The following is a 13,595-nucleotide window of genomic DNA, read 5'->3' on the forward strand; positions in this document are numbered from 1 at the left end:
TAAATTGGTGCATTTGGACTATTTACATATTAAAATAATTATTGATATGTTAGGGCTATGTCTTCCACTTTTTTATTGTGGTAAAAACATATAATATGAGATTTACTCTTTTAACAAAAATTTAACTGTTAAGTAGAGTGTTATTCTACAGGAGATCTCTAGAACTTTATCCTCTTGCATGACCAATTCTATACCCATTAAACAATAACTCCTCATTTCTCCATCCCCCCAGCCTTTGGCAAATACCATTGTACTTTCTGCTTCTATGAGTCTTACTACTTTAGATACCTCATACAAGTGAAATTATTCAGTATCTGTCTTTTTGTGACTGGCTTATTTCACTTTGTAATGTCCTCAAGATATATCTGTCATAGCATGTAACAGCAGTTCCTTCTTTTTTAAGGCTGAATAATATTCAATTGCATGTATCTACCACATTTTCTTTATCTACTTATCTGTCAATGGACATTTAGGTTTTCTCCACCCCTTGTCTATCGTAAATGATATGCAATGAACACAGGAATGCAAATATTTTTTGGAGATCCTATTTTCAATACTTTTGGATAAATACCCAGAAGTGGGATTGTTGGATCATACGGTAGATCTTTTTCTTTTTTCTTTAGGGATTTAATTACTCTTTTTCCCCAAGTTTTTATTTAAATTCCAGCTACTTAACATACAGTGTAATATTAGTTTCATGTTTAGAATTCGGTGATTCAGCACTTACCTACAACACCTGGTGCTCATCACAAGCACTGTCCTTAATCGCCATCACCTATTTAACCCATCCTCCCACCCACTTCCCCTCCAGTAACCCTCAGTTTATTCTCTATATTTAAGAGTCTGTTTCCTGGTTTGCCTCTTTACCCCACTATGTTCATCTGTTTTGTTTCTTAAATTCCACATACGAGTGAAATCATGTGGTATTTGTCTTTCTCTGACTTATTTTGCTTAGCATAATACTCTATAGCTCCATCCATGTCATTGCAAATAACAGGATTTCATTCTTTGTTATGGCTGAGTAACATTCCATTTTTTACACACACACACACACACACACACACACACTACATCTTTATCCATTCATCAGTTGATGGACATTTGGGCTCTTTCCATAACTTGGCTATTGTTGATAATGCTACTATAAAAATTGGGGTGCATGTAACCCTTCAAATCTGTATTTTTGTATCCTTTGGATAAATACCTAGTAGTGCAGTTGCTGGGTTGTATGGTAGTTCTATTTTAAACTTTTGAGGAACCTCCATACTGTTTTCCAGAGTGGCTGCACCAGTTTGCATTCCCACCAACAGTGCAAGAGTGTTCCTCTTTCTCCACATTCTTGCCAAAACCCGTTTTTTCTTCTGTTGTTAATTTTAGCCATTCTGACATGTGTGAGGTGATATCTCATTGTAGTTTTGATTTATATTTCCCAGATGATGAGAGATGTTAAACGTCTTTTCATGTATATGTTGGCCATCCGTATGTCTTTTTTGGGAAAAAAAAAATGTCTATTCATGTTTGTTGCCCATTTTTAACCGGGTTATTTATTTTTTAGGATCATATGATAGTTTTTAAAAGAGTTTTGTGGAACTTCCATGCAATTTTCTATAGCAACTGCACCATGTTTACATTCCCACCAACATGGCACAAGGGTTCTAGTCTTTTTTTTTTTTTTTTAGATTTATTTATTTATTTTAGGTGTGGCAGAGGGAGAGGGAGAGGGAGAGAGAAGCAGACTCCTCACTGAGCCTGATGTGGGGCTTGATCTCCTGACCCTGAGATCATGACCTGAGCTGAAATCAAGAGTTGGACCCTTAACTGACTGAGACACCCAGGTGCCCCAAGGGTTCTAGTTTCTAAACATTCTTAACAATAATTTTCTGTTTTGTTTTTTAAATAATGGCCATCCTAACTGTTGTGAAGTACTATCACCTTGAGGTTTTGGTTTGCATTTCCATGATAATTAGTGATGTTAACTATCTTTTAATATACCTGTTGGCCATTTCTGTGTCTTCCTTGGAAAAATATTTATTCATCATTTCCTTGTTTTTTAAATTGTTTTATTTTTGTTTTTATTTTTACTATTGCATTGTAGGAGTTCCTTAATATTTTGGAAATTAACCCCTGATCAGAAATATAGTTTGCAAATATTTTTTCTCATTCCATAGGTTGCCTTTTCACTCTCAATTTGTATTTCTGTGAAGATGCATTTTAGTTTTATATATTCTCATTTGTCTATTTTTGCTTTTGTTGCCTGCATTTTTGGTGTCATATCAAAGGAATAATTACTAATACCAATGTTTTGAAGCCTTTTCTTTATGTTTTCTTCTAGGAGTTATATGGTTTCAGGTCTTACATTTATGTATTTAATCCACTTTGATTTGATTTTTGTGGATGTATAAGGGTCCAATTTCATTCCTTTGCATGTAGATATTCATATTTCCAACACCATTTATTGAAGAGACTGTCCTTTCCCCATTGTGTATTATTAACACTGTGTTGAATATCAGTTGACTGTATATGCATACGTTTATTTCTGGGCTCCCTAGTCTTTTCCCTAGGACTGTATGTCCGTCTTTATGCTAGCACTATGCTCTAGCTTTGTAATATGTTTTGAAAACAGGAAGTGTGAGGGCTCCATCTTTGTTCTTTTTGCTCAACATTTTGTTGTTGTTGTTATTTGGGGTACTTTCTGGTTCTGTTTGAAGTTTAGAATTTGTGTGTGTGTTTGTGTATGTGTGTGTGTGTAATCTTTAGGATTTTCTGCATATTAGATCATGTCACGTGTGAGCAGAGATGATTTATTTCACTTCTGTTTAAATTTGGATGTCTTTTAAGTTTCCTTTACTTGCCTAATTGCTCTAACTAGAAATTAAAGATGACATAAATAATTGGAAAGACATACCATGTTTATGGATTGGAATACGTAATATTGTTCAAATGTCCATACTACCAAAAGCAAGCTACAGATTCAGTGCAATCCCTAATAAAATTCCAATGGCATTTTTTACAGAAATAAAAAAAATCCTAAAATTCAGTACTATGTTGAATAGAAGTGGTGTGAGTTGGAATCCTTGCCTTGCTCCTGATCTTGGAGGAAAAGTTTTCAGCTTTTATTATTGAGTATGATGTTAACTGTGGGTTTTTCATATATGGCCTTTATTATGCTGAGGTAATTTCTTTCCATTCTTAATTTGTTGAGTGTTATTTATCATAAATTGGTGTTAAAATGTGTCAAATGCTTTTTCTACATCTATTGAGATAATCATATAATTTTCCCCTTTGTTCTGTTAATGTGGTTGTATCATATGGATTGATTTTTATCTGTCAAACTATCTTTGAATCTGGGGATAAATCCCACCTTTTCATGGTGTGTGATCCTTTTAAGGTACTATTGAGTTCGGTTTACTAGTACTATGTTCAGGAATTTTGAATCTGTATTCATCAGGGATATTAACCTGTAATTTTCTTTCTTCTAATAGTTTTTTTTTTTTCTGGCTAAGGAGATTAAATGAATAATCAAAAATGTTCCAACAACAACAACAACATCAACAACAACAAAGCTCAGAACCAGATGGTTTCATGGATGAATTCTACCAAACATTAAAGAACTAATACTAATCTTTCTCAAATTGTTCCAAAAAAATCAGAGGAGTAAACACTTCCAAACTCATTTTATGAGGCCAGCATTACCCTGATACCAAAGCCAGATACAGGTCTGCTTATTTTTCGATTCCTTATTCAGATTTTGGTAGGTTGTATGTTTCTATGAATTTATCCTTTTCTTCTAGATCATCCAATTTGTTGGTGAGTAATTATTCATAGTATTCTCTTATAATCTTTTATGTGACAGCAGTTGTAATATCTCCTCTTGCATTTCTTTTTTTTTTTTTTTTTAATTTGAGTCTTCTATTTTCCTTAGTTAATCTAGCTGGTGGTTTTTAAATTTAGTTTTCATTTAAAAAGAATCAACTCTTGACTTTTTTTCTATTTTCTATTTCATTTATTACTGCTCTGATGTTTATTTCCTTCTGCTAGATTTGGATATGGTGTGTTCCTTTTCTAGTTTCTTGAGATGCAAAATTAAGAAGGATTTGAAATCTTTCTTCTTTTTAAATGTAAGTGTATACTGCTATACAATTATCTTAGTACTGCTTTTGCTATATCTTACATGTTTTGGTATGTTGTGTTTTAATTTTTGTCCCAAGGTATTTTCTTTTTTTTTTTTTTAAGATTTTATTTATTTATTTGACAGAGAGAGACACACAGTGAGAGAGGGAACACAAGCAAGGGGAGTGGGAGAGGGAGAAGCAGGCTTCCTGCAGAGCAGAGAGCCCGATGTGGGGCTCAATCCCAGGACCCTGAGATCATGACCTGAGCTGAAGGCAGACGCTTAATGACTGAGCCACCCAGGCGCCCCTCTTTTCTCCTTTTTCATTCTTACAATAATCTTTATTAAATTTCATTATCAAAATAAAATCGATACATACATTGTGTAAGTTTTAGGTGTACAACATCATGATTTGATATATTTATATGTTGCAATATTACTACCATAGAGTTAGCTAACATCTCTATTATGTTACATAATTATCATTTTTTTTTTTTGGTGGTGGGCACAATTAAGATCTAATCTATTAGCAACTTTGAAATTTATGATACAATGCCATTGACTGTAATCATTATGCTGTGCATTAGCTTTGCCAGGATTTATTTATCTACTAGTTTCCAGTTTTTACCCTTAAACAATTTGTCCCCAATCCTCCCACCCTGCCAGCCTCTGGTGACCTTATTTTACTCTTTTTCCTTGAGTTAAGCTTTTTTAGATTCCAAATATATGTGATATCATACAGCATTTGTCTTTTTGTTTAACATATCTCAACATAATGTCCTCAAGATTCATTCATGACATCACAAATGGTAGGCTTTCCTTCTTTCTCATGGCTGTCTAATATTCGTATATAATTTTTATCCATTCATCTGTTGACAGACACTTAGGTTGTTTCCATATCTTGGCTATTGTGAATAATATTGCAAAAGCATAAGAGCATATATATGTTTTCAGACTCCCATTTTCATATTCTTTGGATGTACACCCAAGAGTGGAGTTACTGATAATTCTATTTTTATTTTTTGGAGGAACTTCCATACTATTTTCCATAGTGTCTGAACAAATTTACATTCCCATCTATAATGTAAAAGGGTTCCTTTTACTCCACATCCTCACCAACACTTTTTATCTCTTGTCTTCTTTTTTTTAAGATTATTTATTTATTTGAGAGAGAGAGAGTGAGAGCGAGAGAGAGAAGAGAGCATGGGCTGGGGGGAGGGGAAGAGGGAGAAAGAGAAGCAGACTCTCCCCTGAGCAGGGAGCTTGACACTTGGCTCAATCCCAGGACCTCAGAATCATGACCTGAGCCAAAGGCAGATGCTTAACCAACTTAACCACCCAGGTGCCCCTATTTCTTGTTTTCTTGATGGTAGCCATTCCATCAGATGTGGGGTGATGTCCTGTGTTGGTTGTGATTTGCATCTCTCTGATGATTAGTGATATTAAGCATCTTTTCATAAATCTGTAGGCCATCTAGATGTCTTTTTTTGAAAAATATCTATTTAGCTTCTCTGCCCATTTTTAAATTGAATTATTTGTTTTTCTGTTATGAGTTGTACTTTATATATTTTGGCTGTTACTTCTTGTCTGATATATGGTTTACAAATATTTCCTCCAATGCCATAGGCTGCCTTTTCATTTTTTCCATTGCTACTTTTGCTATACAGCTTTTTAGTTTGATATAGTTCCACTTTTGTATTTTTTGCTTGTGCTTTTGGTGCCCACCAAAAATCATTGCCCAGTCCAATCTTAAGGAGTTTTTTTCCCTACATTTTCTCCTAGTTTTATAGGATCAAGTCTATGTTTAAGTTTTTAAGCCATTTAATTTCTTTTTTTAAAATATTTTTATTTATTTATTTATTTGAGAGAGAGAGAGCATGAGAGGGGGGAGGGTCAGAGGGAGAAGCAGACTCCCTGCCGAGCAGGGAGCCAGATGTGGGACTCGATCCCGGGACTCCAGGATCATGACCTGAGCCGAAGGCAGTTGCTTAACCAACTGAGCCACCCAGGTGTCCCGCCATTTAATTTCTTTATTGAAGGATAATTAACATACAGTATTATATTAGTTTCAGGTACACAATATAACACTTCAGCAATTCTATGCATTTCTCAGTACTCATCATGGTAAATGTACTTAGCTCCTTTCACCTATTTCACCCATTCCCCTAGCGACCTCCCCTCTGCAAACCACCAATTTGTTCTATGTATTTAAGAGTCTGGGTTTTTTTGTCTCTTTTTTTCTTTGCTTGTTCATTTGTTTTGTTTCTTATATTCTACATGAGTGAAATCATGTGGTATTTGTCTTTCTCTGACTGACTTATTTCACACAGCATTATACACCCTGGGTCCATCATGTTGTTGCAAATGGCAATATCTCATTTTCTTATGGCTGAGCAATATTCCATTGCATATGTATATCACATCTTTATCTATTCATTTATGGATGGACCTTTGGGTTGCTTCCATATCTTGGTTATTGTAAATAATGCTGCAATAAATACAGGGATGAATGTACCTTTTTCAATTAGTCTTTTTGTTTTCTTTGGGTAAATAGTCATAGTGGAATTAATTGATCATATGATAATTTTATTTATAATTTTTTTGGGGAATATCCATACTGTTTTTTCACAGTGGCTGCACCAATTTGCATTACGACCAATTGTGTATGAGGGTTTCTTTTTCTCTAATTCTTTACCAACACTTGTTATTTCTTGTATTTTTGATTTTAAACATCCTGGCAGATGTAAGGTGGTAATCTCATTATGGTTTTGATTTGCATTTAACTGATTATTAGTGATGTTGAGCATCCTTTCCTGTGTTTATTGGCCATCTCTGTGTCCTCTTTGGAAAAATGTCTACTCAGGGTTTCTGCTTATTTTTAAATTGGATTTTTTTTTCTTGGTGTTGGCTTGTATAAGTTCTTTATGTATTTTGGATATTAACCCATTATTGGATATATCATTGCAAATATCATCTTCCATTTAGTAGGTTGTCTTCTTGTTTGTTGATGATATCCTTAACTGTGCAAAAGCTTTTTATTTTGGTGTAGTCCCAAAAGTTTAATTTTGCTTTATTTTCCTTGCCAAAAGAGACATATCTAGAAAAATGTTTCAATGGCCAAAGTCAAAGAGATTCCTGCCTATGTTTTCTTCTAGCATTTTTATGCTTTCAGGTCTCACATTTAGATGTTTAATAAATTTTGATTTATATTTGTGTATGATATAAGAAAGAGGTCCAGTTTCATTTATTTGGGTGTTGCTGTCCCATTTTCCCAAGACCGTTTGTTGAGTAAGACTGTCTTTTTAGCATGGTATATTCCTCCCTCCTTTCATAGATTAATTAACTGTATAAACCTAAGTTTATTTCTAGACGCTCTTATTTCTTCCATTGATCTATGTGTCTATTTTTGTGCCCCATCATACTGTTTTGATTACTACAGCTTTGTTGTGTATCTTGAAATCTGGGATTGTGATACATCCAGCATTGTTCTTTTGTGTCAAGCTTTCATTGGCTATTCAGCCTCTTTTGTGGTTCTGTACCAATTGTAATATTTTTTGTAGTTTTATGAACAGTGCTATTGGTATTTTGATAAGGATTGCATTGAATCTGTAGATTGCTCTGGTAGTATGGCCATTTTAACAATATTAATTCTTACAATACATGAGCATAGGCTATCTTTCCATTTGTTTGTGTTTTCAATTTCTTTCATCAGTGTTTTATAGTTTTCAGAGTACAGGTCTTTCACCTATTTAGTTATGTTTATCCTTGGGTAGTATTTTTTAGTGCAGTTGTAAATGGGACTATTTTCTTAATTTCTCTTTCTTCTATTTCATTATTAGTGTATGGAGATGAACTGATTTCTGGGTATTAATTTTGTATCATGCCATTTTACTGAATTCATTTATCAGTTCTAGCAGCTTTTTGGTGGAGTCTTTCAGGTTTTCTATATATAGTATCATGTCATCTGTAAATGGTGAATTTTATTTCTTCCTTACTGATTTGGATGCCTTTTATTTATTTTTGTCTGATTTCTGTGGCTAGGACTTACAGTACTATGTTGAATACAAGTAGTGAGAGTGAACATCCTTGTCTTGTTCCTGACTATAGAAGACAAGCACTCAGTTTTTCTCCATTTAAGATGATACTAGCTGTGGGTTTTTCGTGTATGGTGTTTATTATGTTGAAGTGTGTTCCCTCTAAACCTGTTTTGTTGAGGGCTTCTATCATGAATGGATGTTGTAGTTTCTCAAATGCTTTTTCTGTGTCTACTGAAATGATCATATGGCTTTTATACTTTCTCTAATGAGGTGATGTATCATGTTGATTGATTTGTGAATATGGGACCACCCTTGCAACACAGGAATAAATCCCACTTGATTGTCATAAATGGTTTTTAATGTATTGTTGGATTCTCTTTGCTAGTATTTTGTTGAGGATTTTTTTTTTAAAGATTCTATTCATTTATTCGACAGAGAGAGACACAGCGAGAGAGGGGGCACAAGCAGGGGGAGTGGGAGAGGGAGAAGCAGGCCCTCCGCTGAGCAAGGAGCCCGATGCGGGACTCGATCCCAGGACCCCAGGACCATGACCTGAGCCGAAGGCAGATGCTTAACGACTGAGCCACCCAGGTGCCCTTTGTTGAGGATTTTTGCATCTAATTTCATCAGAGATATTGGTCTGTAGTTCTCTTTTATAGTAGTGTCTTTATCTGGTTTTGGTATTAGGGTAATCCTGGCCTCAGAGAATGAATTTGTAAGTTCCTTTCTTTTCTAATTTTTGGAATAGTTTTAGAAGCATAGGTACTAACTCTTCTTTAAATCTTTGGTAGAATTTGCCTGTGAAGCCATCTAGCCCTGGATTTTTGTTTGTTGGGATTTTTTTATTACTGACTCAATTTCTTTGCCAGTTATGTGTGTTCAAAATTTCTATTTCTTCCTGATTAAATTTTGGTAGTGTGTATGTTTCTAGGAATTTATCCATTTCTTCTAGATTGTCCAATTTGTTGGCAGATAGTTTTTCACACTGTTCTCTTATAACCCTTTGCATTTCTGTGGCATTGGTTGTTAATTCCTCTCCTTTGTTTCTCATTTTATTTGAGTCATTTATCTTTTTTTCTTGATGAGTCTGGCTAAAAATTTATCCATTTTGTTTATCTTTTTAAAGAACCAGCTCCTGGTTTCATTCTTCTGTTCTTTTTCTTTGTCTCTATTTCATTTATTTCTGCTCTTACCTTTATTTCTTTCCTTCTACTGGCTTTGTGTTTCGTTTGTTCTTTTTCTAGCCCCTTGAGGTGGAAGGTTAGGTTGTTTATTGAAGACTTTTCTTGCTTCTTGAGGTAGGCCTGTATTGCTATAATCTTCCCTCTTAGGATAGCTTTTTCTTCATCCCAAACATTTTGGATCATTGTGTTTTCATTTTCATTTGTCTTTATGTTTTTTTTTTTTTTTAATTTCCTCTTTGTTTCTTGGTTGACTCCTTCATTGTTTAGCAGCATGTTATTTATACTCCCATGTATTTGTGTCTTTCCAGATTGTGTCTTGTGATTAATTTTTAGTTTCATATTGTGATTGGAAAAGATACATGATAAGATTTCAATCTTTTTTAATTTATTGAGACTTGCTTTGTGTTCTAACATGTAATCTATTCTGCAGAATATGCCATGCACACTTGAAAGGAATGTGTATTCGGTTGTTTGGGGATAGAATGTTCTGAATTTTTCTGTTAGGTTTATCTGTCCAATGTGTCATTCAAAACTACTTTTTCCTTGTTGATTTTCTGTCTGGATGATCTATCCATTGATATAAGTGGGATGTTAAAGTCCTGTACTGATTGTGTTTCTGTCAATTTCTTCCTACATATCTGCAAATAGTTCCTTTATGTATCCAGGTGCTCCCATGTTCAGTGCATATTTATAATTGTTATATCCTCTTATTGTATTGTTCCCTTTATCATTATATAGTGTCTTTTTTGTCTCTTGTTATAGTCTTTGTGTTAAAGTATATTTTGTCCAATGTAAGTATTGTTACCCCTCTTTTCTTTTCACTGTCATTGCATGGTAAAAGTTTTTCTTTCCCTTCACTTTCTTTCTTTTTTTTTTTTAAAGATTTTATTTATTTATTTATTTGAGAGAATGAGAGAGAGAGCACACGAGAGGGGGGAGGGTCAGAGGGAGAAGCAGACTCCCTGCCGAGCAGGGAGCCCGATGTGGGACTTGATCCAGGGACTCCAGGATCATGACCTGAGCCGAAGGCAGTCGCTTAACCAACTGAGCCACCCAGGTGCCCTCCCCTCACTTTCCATCTGTGTTTGTCTTTAGGTCTGAAGTGAGTCTCTTGTAGGCTGCATACACATGGTTCTTATTTTTATCTATCTTTTGATTGGAGCATTTACTTCATTTACATTTAAAGTAATTACTGATAGGTATATTCTCATTGTCATTTTGTTGATTTCTGGTATTTTTTGTAGTTCTTTTCTGTTCCTTTTTCTTCTGTTGCACTTTTCCCTTGTGTTTGATGGCTTTCATTAGTGCCATGCTTGGATTCTTTTCTCTTTATTTTTTGTATAGCATGTGTTTTTGATTTGTGTTTACCATTATGATCATATATAATTGCTTATGCATACAGCAGTCTATATTAAGTTGATGGGTTTCAACTCATTCTAAAAGCACTTTTTACTCCTTCCCCCATGTTTTATGCATATTGTGTCATACTTTACATTTTTCTTTGTGAATTCCTCGACTGATATTTATAGTTCTTTTTTTAAGAGATTTTATTTATTTGACAGAGAGAGAGAGTGAGCATAAGCAGGGGGAGCAGTGGAGGGAGAGGGAGAAACAGGCTCTCTGCTGAGTGGGGGAGCTCAATGTGGGACTCAATCTCAGGACCCTGGGATCATGACTGGAGCCAAAGGCTGATGCTTAACTGACTGAGCCACCCAGGCACCCCAAATATTTATAGTTCTAATTTATTTTACAGTTTTTGTGCTTTAACCTACATACTGCTTTTATAACTGATTTATTTACTACTTTTATTATATGTTTGCATTAACCTGTCAAATATCTTCCTTTCATAATTTTCTTTCTCCTAATTATGGCATTTTCTTTGAACTCAAAGAATTCCCTGTAACATTTATTGTAAGGCTGGTTTAGTGGTGATGAACTTTAACTTCTGTTTGTATGGGAGAATTTTTTTTTCCTAGGCAAAGAACTTTATTAACCTTGTTTCAAACTTTATTCCCAGGCTTCTTCAGCTTAATTAGCTGCAAAGAATGACTTGTGTATAATCAAAAACTGAAAAGAGCTGCAGTGTCCAAGGGGCTTGGGCTTAAAAATATTAGAGATCTAGATTTTATCAGATCCTTGAACAAAATTTTAAAAAGCAATCATAATATAAAATAGCAGCTCCCAGTAACTTCTTCAAGTTTTTTCTTCTTCAGAAGTTGACTCAATTCAGTTCGGTTCATTCTTGGAAGCTTCATCAAAATTCTCCACAAGATCTGGAACTTCATCATCATCATCCTCTCCAGGAGCAAGTGGTGCTTTTCCATCCACAGATTGTTTGGGCAGAGCTTCAGCCAGTCTTCTTAAACTAGTCAGACTTTCTGCACCTAGTTGGTTTAAGATACTGGGTAGCATTTCTGTCAGCTGCTTTGTCTCAGTATGGCCTGTAATGGTAAAAGTGTTCACTGCCAGCGATGCCTGAACTTTGGGGTTGTTAAAGTGGATCACTGCTCCTTGGTTTGTGACCATATTCACTTCTTCAATACCAGAGATATTCTTTACTCCTAACTTCTTTAAGGAGAACTGAAGTTTTTTATCTTCTGCTGTAGCCGTTCTATGAACCATTGGTGAGCAGTTCCTTTCCCACCAATGCACACTTGTGCTTGGAGTTTGGCGAGTTTCTCCTGGTTCATGATAGTTTCTTTCATCTTGTTGGAGCGGAAATGGGACTGCACGGGGGATAGCGTTGGCGCTCAGGGGGTCTCAGGCGGACCAGCTGAGATTAGGTGCACACATGCGGGGACACAAGGTGGCAGCTGTATAGGAGAATTTGTATCTCTCCTTTTATTCTGAATTATAACCTTTGTAGGTAGAGTATCCTTGGTTGCAAGCTTTGTTCTCTTTCAGTATGTTGATTATATCATTCCACTCCTGGTCAGCAAAAGCTCTCCTAAAAAAAATTAGCTAACAACCTTGTGGGGTATCTCTTGTATGTAACAGTTTTCTTTCATCTTGTTGCTTTTAAAATTATCTCTTTATCACTACTTTTTGTCATTTTATTATGTCTTTTTTTCCAGCTTTTTATTTATTTATTTAGTTTTATGTTGTTAGCCAACATATAGTACATCATTAGTTTTTGATGTAGTGTTCAATGATTCATTAGTTGTGTATAATACCCAGTGCTTATCACCACACATGCCTTCCTTAATACCCATCACCCAGTTACCCCGTCCCCCACCCCCCTCCCTTCTGTAACCCTCAGTTTGTTTCCTGGAGTCCAGAGTCTCTCTCATGGCTTGTCTCCCTCTCTGATTTTGTCCCATTCAGGTTTCCCTCCCCCTGTGGTCCTCTGCATTATTCCTTATGGTCCACATATGAGTGACACCATGTGATAATTGTCTTTCTCTGCTTGATGTAGACCTCTTTGGGTCCATTTTGTTGGGGCTCTCTGTGCCTCTTGCAACAGTGTGTCTGTATCCTTCCTTAGATAAGGGAAATTTTCAGCTATCATTTCTTCAAATAAATTTCCTGCCCCTTTCTTTCTTTCTTCTTTTTCTGAGATCCTTATAATGTTAATGTTATTATGCTTCATGATGTTACTGAGGTCCCTTAACTTATTCTCATTCTTTATTATTCTTTTTTTTTTTTCCTTTTGCCATTCATCTGGGTTGCTTTCCGTTATCCTGTATCCTAGGTAGCTGATCCACTCTCACACTTCTTCTAATCTGCTATTGATTCCCTCTAGTATATTTTTTTATTTCAGTAATTATGTCTTTCTTCTCTGACTGGCTCTGTCTTATATTTTCTATCTTTTTCTTGAAGGTCTCACTGAGATCCTTTTATCTTTTTTCAAGTCCAGTGAGTATACTTATGACTATTACTTTGAATTTTTCTTCAGACATATTGTTTAACTCCATTTCATTTAACTCTTTTGCTATCTTTTTTTTTTAATTTAGACTGAATTAACCAACATATACTATATCATTAGATTCAGTAACTCATCAGTTGCATATAACATCCAGTGCTCATCACCTCATGTACCCTTCTTAATGCCAATCACCCAATTACCCAATCCCACACTTACCTCCCCTCCAGCAACCCTCAGTTTGTTGCCTATAGTTAGGAGTCTGTCATGGTTTTTCTCCCTCTCTGATGATTTCCCATTCAGTTTTCCCTCCCTTCACCTATGATCCTCTGTGGTGTTTCTTATATTCCACATATGAGTGAAACCATATGATAATTGTATTTCTCTGATTGACTTATTTC

The 13,595-nt window shown here is 35.2% G+C and overlaps 1 pseudogene; it reads right to left on the minus strand.

Annotated features, from left to right (window-relative positions):
- Positions 1 to 11,317: 11,317 nt before the first annotated feature.
- On the minus strand, positions 11,318 to 12,037 carry LOC118014438 (annotated as a pseudogene).
- Between the last annotated feature and the right edge of the window lie 1,558 nt (positions 12,038 to 13,595).

Source organism: Mirounga leonina, unplaced genomic scaffold (genome assembly GCF_011800145.1).
Source record: "Mirounga leonina isolate KUSES-001 unplaced genomic scaffold, KU_Mleo_1.0 Mir_101283, whole genome shotgun sequence".
Taxonomy (NCBI): domain Eukaryota; kingdom Metazoa; phylum Chordata; class Mammalia; order Carnivora; family Phocidae; genus Mirounga; species Mirounga leonina.